We start from the raw sequence: 7,728 nt of genomic DNA, 5'->3' as shown, positions 1-7,728 counted from the left end.
AGCTAACGAGAGCTAGCAATGCTCCTCCTGCTTTTCTACCAGCCTCCAGCTCGGATGCCTCTAGTTCCCTTTAGCACGTGTCCTATTCTCATCTGCTTCCTGGACTCAAGTATGAGGGAGTGGAGCTAAGTTGTTTTCCTTTCCAAAGCTCACTTTGCAGACTGTGAGGAAGGATGGGTGCTCCTGAACCTTACAGCCCATTCAGGTGTGCTGGGGTCCAAGGTCCCAGGTCTCTGGAGGAGTCTGCCCAGAGCTGGAGTCCACCTTTACCCAGTGGGCATGGAGGGTCTTGCTCAGGCTCTGACCCAACCTCCTAAGGAGTGCCCAGCTGAGGGCCAAATGTAAGAGGCCCTCAGATTCCCAATCCCATTCTGACCTGACTGTCTCCACACATTTCTACACTCCCTAAGAGGAAATACTTGAGTCGCAAGACCCCAGGGTACTGTCCACTCCTCCCCAGTCCAAATCCCACCTCCTCCACAACAAGAAGGCCGCAGTCTGGAAGCCCAGTTTGTCTGGGACCTCTGCCTGAAGCCCTGCCTCTCTAGCAGGGGCCCTTCATCCACCCTCCGTGACCACCATATCCCTCACCCTGCCCTCTCCTCCTTCCCCTGCTGTGACCCTTCTGGGCACTCTTCCCTATCTTGCCTTTTCCCTTCTCCCATGCGTGTCTAGGACACAGCGCCTCACCAGGCTTTGGTGGTGGAGAACTTCTGTACCTGCTGAGGGACACTCCTACCAGGCAGAGTGGCCCCACAGTCAAATGTCATCCCTCAGCTTCTCCTGGGCACGTTTCAGTATTTCTTATACCCTTCTCCCCCATGCCCTGGGGCAGCCCTTTATCCTCTCATTCCCAAATCTGTCCCCATCTGACCTTTTCTGAGAGGTCTGATGACAGACCTACATTAAGTCTGAGAGAGACAGCTCCAGCTTTAAAAGTGGGGCTTTGAGTATCAGTAACTGGGGATTGTCAGAGCCAGCCTAGCAATGGAGACAGGGACTTTGGGCCCCTGGAGTCTCATTCTCAGGTCTGAGCCCACGATGCTTATTTGCCCCCAAGCAGGTGTGCCTCAGTAGCTGGGTATAAGCATGGGACATGTGTCTCCCTGGGACTACTGTGGAATTTGTGGGTTTGTGGTGGAGGGCACGTAGAGGAATATGCCTTTTTATTTACTAGTAAAGAAATACGTGTCTGATCATGAGTGTTACAAACTGGGAGGTAATTATGAGCAGAATGGGAAAATAGAGTAGAATTTTTAAATCAACAGGGGACACAGGGGAGAATAAGTGGAAAAGAAGGAAAAGCAAAAAAAAGGATATAGTTAAATAAATGGTAAACATAAAATAAGATAAAAAAATAAAAGGGAGTATAACAATTATTTTATGAAATGTGAGTGGGCTGAATTTTTCAATTAAAAGAGACTACATTATTGGGTTTTGTTTTTTCTAATATATTATTTAATATATTGTTGAACAAGAAATATACTTAAAATGCTTCCAAAGCAGTTGATGAAAATAAAGTAGTTGACAAATCCAAATACACACACACACACAGAAATAGTAGTAGTATTATTTTATTAGGCTAGGTTGAATAAATTATGTAAAATTATACACACTACACAATCCAGCACCTATGTGTTCTAATAAGCAAAAACTATTAGACATGCAAGAGAACCTTGATTTTAAAAACACAACTCAGGCCAGGTAGGGTTGCTCACGCCTGTAATCCCAGCACTTTGGGAAGCCGAGGTTGGAAGATCGCTTGAGGCCAGGAGTGTGAGACCAGCCTGGGCAATGCAGTGAGATCCTGTCTCTACAAAAAAAAAAAAATTTTTTTACTTAAAAAAATTAGCTACTTTGGAGGCTGGGGGGGAACAGATCACTTGAGCCCAGTAGTTCAAGGTTATAGTGAACTGTGATTGCACCACTGCACTCCAGCCTGGGTGACAGAGCAAGACCCTATCTCTCTCTCTCTCCCTCTCTCCCTCTTTCTCTGTCTCTCTCTCTCTCTCTCTCTCTCTCTCTATATATATATATATATATATATATATATATATGACACAGGCAATTCAGTGGGAGATTTAAAAATACCTTCTAAAGGATCCGTTTTGTTTGTTGTTTCAAAATTAAGACAAAATAATCTTAGAATTTTAATGTAAATGTCTAAAATAGCTAACAAAATCATGGAAAGGGAGACTACTGTGAGAGTCTTATCTCGCCAATGTTGCATACGTTCCTCATGAGAGCTACTGGATGAAGAAGGGCTTAAAGCACAGGACTGTCCTGGGCACTGCTGTGTGCAGAATGGAGAGGGTAATTCTGAGCTTTTGACTGCCAGGAGAACTGGTATAGGATCAGCTATGGGAAGCTGACTTTGCCAGCAGAGAGACCAGGGCAGAGTGAGCCCTGCTGGAGGCTCTAGTTGGTGGTGGTGAAGCCAGCGATAGAAACTTGAAAAAGTACAGGGCTGTGTTAGTCAGTTCATGAAAAAGTACGGGGCTGTGTTAGTCAATTCCTGTTGCTATGAAGAAATACCTGAGAGTCGGTAATTTGTAGAGAAAAGAGGTTTGTTTGGCTCACAGTTCTGCAGACTGTACAAGAATCATGCTGCCAGCATCTGCTTCTGGTGAGAGCCTCAGGAAGCTTTTACTCATGTTGGAAGGTTCAGGAGGAGCCAGCATATCACATGGTGGTGAGAGTGTGAGCAAGAGAGAGGGAGGACGTGCCAGGCTCTTTTTAACAACCAGATCTCACGTGAACTCAGGGTGGGAACTCACACATTACCACGAGGACAGCACCAAGCCATTCATGAGGATGCTAACCCCATGACCCAAACACCTCCCGCTAGACCACACATCCAGTGTTGGGGATCACATTTCAACATGAGATTTGAGGGGAACAAACATCCAAAGCATATCAAAGGCTCAAGCCCTCTCTAGGATTGGGGAACATGCAAGGAAACAATGACATATGAATTGGCTGGGCAACATTCAACTACTCATTAAACAAGCAGGTACTACAGGTAGGATAATAGGCTATCATTTCTGCCAGGCAAAAATGTAGTTTTTCTTTGGCTACCTCTACTAAAGGAGACATTTTTCTTTAGAAGAGTATTTAAACTTCCCAGCTTGGACTTTAAGGTGCTTGGAACTGACTAGTTGCTCTCAGAACCCAGCCCATGGCCCTAACTCACAATTTCTCAGATGCCGCCAGAAAAGCCAGGTTCAAGGTGCTGTCTGTCATCGAGGACTCATTCTGTATCCCTATCCTATGCATATATGTGAATAAAGCCTCCTTAATGAGCACTATCTATAGGTCAGTAATATGTACACATGTATACACACATACATACACATGTATATATACACATATGTAGATAACACATGAAAGAAACATTTCAACAAATTTTTTGTGAATAAGAATGAGATACTGTGCCTCCCTTTGAAAAATGCTTGATGTTGATATTGAACATGGGTAAGTGTTATCGATATGTGATCTGGCTTTATCTAGGTTTCCTGCCTGTAACTGGAGCCACCAAGATGGTTATCAGAAGGACCCCCGTGAAACTCCTACTCAACCTCACCTTCTTCCATGATGTAAAAAAATAAAGACTGACATGAGAAGTTTCAGAAGAAATACCCTCAAGGGTGTTTCTTGGGACTTGGAGGAGGAAGCATTAGTATTTGGGTCTGTAGAATCCCCAAATCAGGCAGAAAAGAGCCAACATCTCAGAGGATGATGTGGGGAGAGACCAGTTGGTAGGGAATGATGCCAAAAGCAGTCTTCTCACTATATGCTGTTGAAGGAAGGTCATCCTTTGCCTTCAAAGAGCGAAGTCCAATGGGGGAGACACAATATGTAAACAGGTAAATTCAATGCACATGACCATCGCTTTCACAATATGGGCTAGAAGTACACGCAAGACACACCTGGGCTGGGGGCTGTTTTCCTAGAGGAAGCTGTGTCTGGGGCTTGAAAATGAGTGGGAGTTAACTGAATAGTGGGTTTGGGGTGGAAAGTCTTTCCAGCGGAGGGAACAGTACCTGTGAGGGGTGGAGCACATTTAGGGAAAAAATAAAGTTCCTTATGGCTGCAGCACTGCCTTAGGGGGCAGCAGTGGTAAGAGTGGAAGTGAAGACAGATGCAAGGGGCTTTACACCATGTTACAAAAGAATAGATTTTATCCCGGGGTCATGAGCTCCTTTCCCCCTTTTAGCCTCCTAAAAAAAAAAAAAAATAGGCAAGAATCAGACACAGACACACCCTCAGCAAGATACAGCCAGAAAGAGTAAACTGAGAAGAGTCCAGAGACAAGGAGATGGTGAAAGAAGGAAAGCCAGGCCCCAAAAAGCGGCTCCAGCAGCAAAAAGGTGGACGTGGATGGTGGGCAGATGGGTAGGGAGACAAACAGGCCAGGAGACAGTAGCAGAGAAAAGAGCAGTGAAAGGCAAGGGATCTAAAGGGAGAGGGTGTCAGAGAGCCCCACAAGATGCCAGAGTCACAGGCAGATTCAGACACTGAGGCTCAGATCCCGCTGAGCACCCAGGGGCTCTCTTCTCTGACCTTAGGGTTGGCTCTCTTGGCAGACCAGTCCTCTCCCTCCATTGTCAGCTTCGAGAGAATGGAAGAAAGACGTCTGCAAGGGTTCATGTTTTCAGAGGGGGAAACAGAATAAGGCCCAGTTAGAAGGGTTGACTAAATGGGCCAAGGGTGGAAAAGTAGAGAGAAAATTTTGCTTCAGGAACATTGAGGGAAGAAACAATAAGCCCTCCTGTCCGCTCTCTCCAGGACCAAAAGTGGTCTTCAGTAGCTAAACCAATACATGGAAGAAAAATTTGAAAGGAAGAAAAAAAAGAAAGCTGACAGGAAACGGAAGTATTGTAAGAGACATTTCCAGTCACCTTGGAGAGGTGCAGGCATTAGAGCTCAGAGTCTCTGGCCAGACTGCCAGGGTTCAAGTCTTGCTATTATACCAGCTATGTGACATTGAACAAGTTACTTACAATCTCAGTTTCTCAGTTTCTTAAGTGTAAAGTGAGGATGAAACAATAGTACCTACCTCACAGAGATGTTGGGCAGGTAAAAAGCATTCCATATTTGTAGACTGCTTCAATAGTTATCTGTTGGACAGCTATCAATGTAGCTGTTATTATTATAGCTCCTTTTTCCAGGCATGGCCTCTCCTGGTACCCACTGTGATGTCATATACTTTCAAAGGCCCCATCAGGGCTTCTCTGACCTGTTAGAGAGTGACACACCCACTCCAGGTGTGTTTCATTAAAGAAGATATTCCTATTTAGTTGTGGCTTGTGGAATTTGATTCCCAGGAATAAATTTGAAAAGTCTTGGAAAGTGTGACTACTTTGTTAGCAAAGTGTGGCTGGGTGGGATTGGCATTAGGACTAAAAGAACTTTTCAGACTCTTGATCTTTGAGGGTCCCTACTGTTGCCTCAGAGTGTAGCCAAACAAGAGCCAGAGGGCCTGAGAATTGTCACTGGTGGGGTGACAGAGATTTGCTCTCCTAGTGCCACTCCACAGCGGGTGTTAATAAACTTCTTGAAAGAGCTTGGAACAAAATTGCCACTGGGGACTATAAGACTAACTGCTGCACAGCCACAGAACTGAAAGATGAACCCTGAGCTGTTCCACCTGGCAGGGAAGCAAGGCTTATAGATGAGGGGCCTTGTGGGAGCTGAAGACCGCAACAGATGGTGGCAGCCCCCTCCAGCAGGAGAGTCCTGGGAACAGCCATGTCTGTGAGCTCTTTGAGGCTGATGCTATGTGGCATAAGTTTTACCCAGCTCAATGCCTAGAATATAGTACTCTTTAAATGTCTGCTGAATGACTGAATGAAAAGAGGTGGCTGAGGAAAGCATATGCTGAGAGGATCCTCTAGAAACCTCCCTGATTAATAATGATCAGCTACTCCCTGAGACCTTGAAGAAGAAGACAGTGCTAGAAGCTGCTGCCCGAAATATCTAAAAGCCCGCAGAATAAATCTATGGCCTCCACCAGGGCCCATAAGTGGAAATTTGGAAACCTTGATTTGATAAGTCCCATAGTTCCTGCAAGGGACTCTTTGAAATCTTAACATAAACTATCTAAAACCTCTTCTTGGAGCCCCTGCTGAAATCCTTGGAGAAACTCTCCCAGGAAGCCTTAGAGCCCTGTCTGAAGCCCTGGAAACACTGCCAGGAGTGATGCACAACCTTTGGGGCTGAGTCAGTCGCATGTGTGTATTAGGGTACTGGGCTCTGCCTTTGTAGCAAGAGTAGGAGGTGGGCAGGAAGGTCACTGTTGCTTTGTTTTAATACCATTGGCTGTGTCTCAGCTACCTAGACCCAAAGAGACTGGTCAAAAAGGGAGGCCAGGGAGCTTCCAAGTATTTGATCAAAATAGTGGGCTTTGGAAATATTGACTCTTAGTGGTGGTCAGCTGTGGGGCTTGAAACCATTTTTTTCTAGTTTTTAAAATTTTTTGGTTTTTTTTGTTATTGTAGTCTTCTTTTACTTGTGTTTTCTCCACATATGTATTGAAACCACTTCTTGATAGTTTTTTGTTGAAAGATGTTAGAATCTAGGAGAGCCTGCAGGCAGCCAGGTCAGGGCACAGATTTTGACGAACATGAGTACTATCTAACCGTTTCTGACCCACTGGGGCCCAAAAACAACAACAACAAGTTGTTCTTTGATCACAAATAGATTATTGAAGTAGTTCTGCTCATGTACTCAGATGGCTTCTTTCTCCAGGCCTCCCTAGAAAAGATTTCTTTGAATGCATTTAGCTGTGAAAGGAAGACACACAAACATTCAAGTGCTGAGATTATGTCAGAGACAAATACAGAAGCAGATTCAAGAACAGCTTCAGAACAAACAAAAAATGTAGATTGATACCATAGCAGAGGGAAAGAGAAGAAACGAATCTGAAAAAGAGATTAAAAGAAGGCAGTGAAGACACAAATCAAAATTCACAGTATCAGAAATGAGCAGACAAGAAGAGCACTGCTATCAACTGGAAGATAGTCATTCAGACAGACAATATAGCCCAATATAGTCATTCAAACAGACAATATAGGCATCTCTGGTATAGTTGGTGAGCTTCTTTAGAAAAAATCTCTTTGTATAATTCTGAGAGAAGAAAAATGAGATATGAGAAAAGTAGTTTAAGGGATGTGTCTGAAAGGAGCAGAAATGGAAAGAGACAAGGATATATTGGGACCAAATAATAGAAAATTGTTTTTCTCCTTCTTCTCTCCCACTCAGCTCCACCCCCAAAAGTGTGGAACCCTAAACCCAAGTTCCCAGATACCAACCAAGGTATCCTTTTCAAGGATTGCAGTCTCAGGCCTACTATGTTAACTCTTCTCTGCACAAGTTGCTTCTAGTGAGTACTAGCTGATGTGCTCCCAACTAGCCTTCCTTTCTAATCCAGCTAAAAAGTTTAAATCCAGCCCTGGCCTTGGGCACCATTTAAGTGACCTGAAACAGTGTAGGTGATGCTGAGTGGCTTTGCTGTAGGAAAATGAACAGAAATGCTCCCAAGCAGACTTAAAATGGAGAAAGTTCCTAGAGTTACTTCTGAAACCTGACACCCCTCAACCTCACCCCTACTCCTAAACTCACAACCCCTCCATGGCCTGACAGAAACAGGTCTTGGACCTGGCTGCCTTAGGGTGGGATTCCTCTGGTTGGTAGCTTCTGCCCTGCATGACTTGGAGCCTCCTCTCA

The sequence above is a fragment of the Symphalangus syndactylus genome, chromosome 5, assembly GCF_028878055.3.
Source record: "Symphalangus syndactylus isolate Jambi chromosome 5, NHGRI_mSymSyn1-v2.1_pri, whole genome shotgun sequence".
Taxonomy (NCBI): Eukaryota; Metazoa; Chordata; class Mammalia; order Primates; family Hylobatidae; genus Symphalangus; species Symphalangus syndactylus.
Note: the sequence above shows the minus strand (reverse complement) of the source record.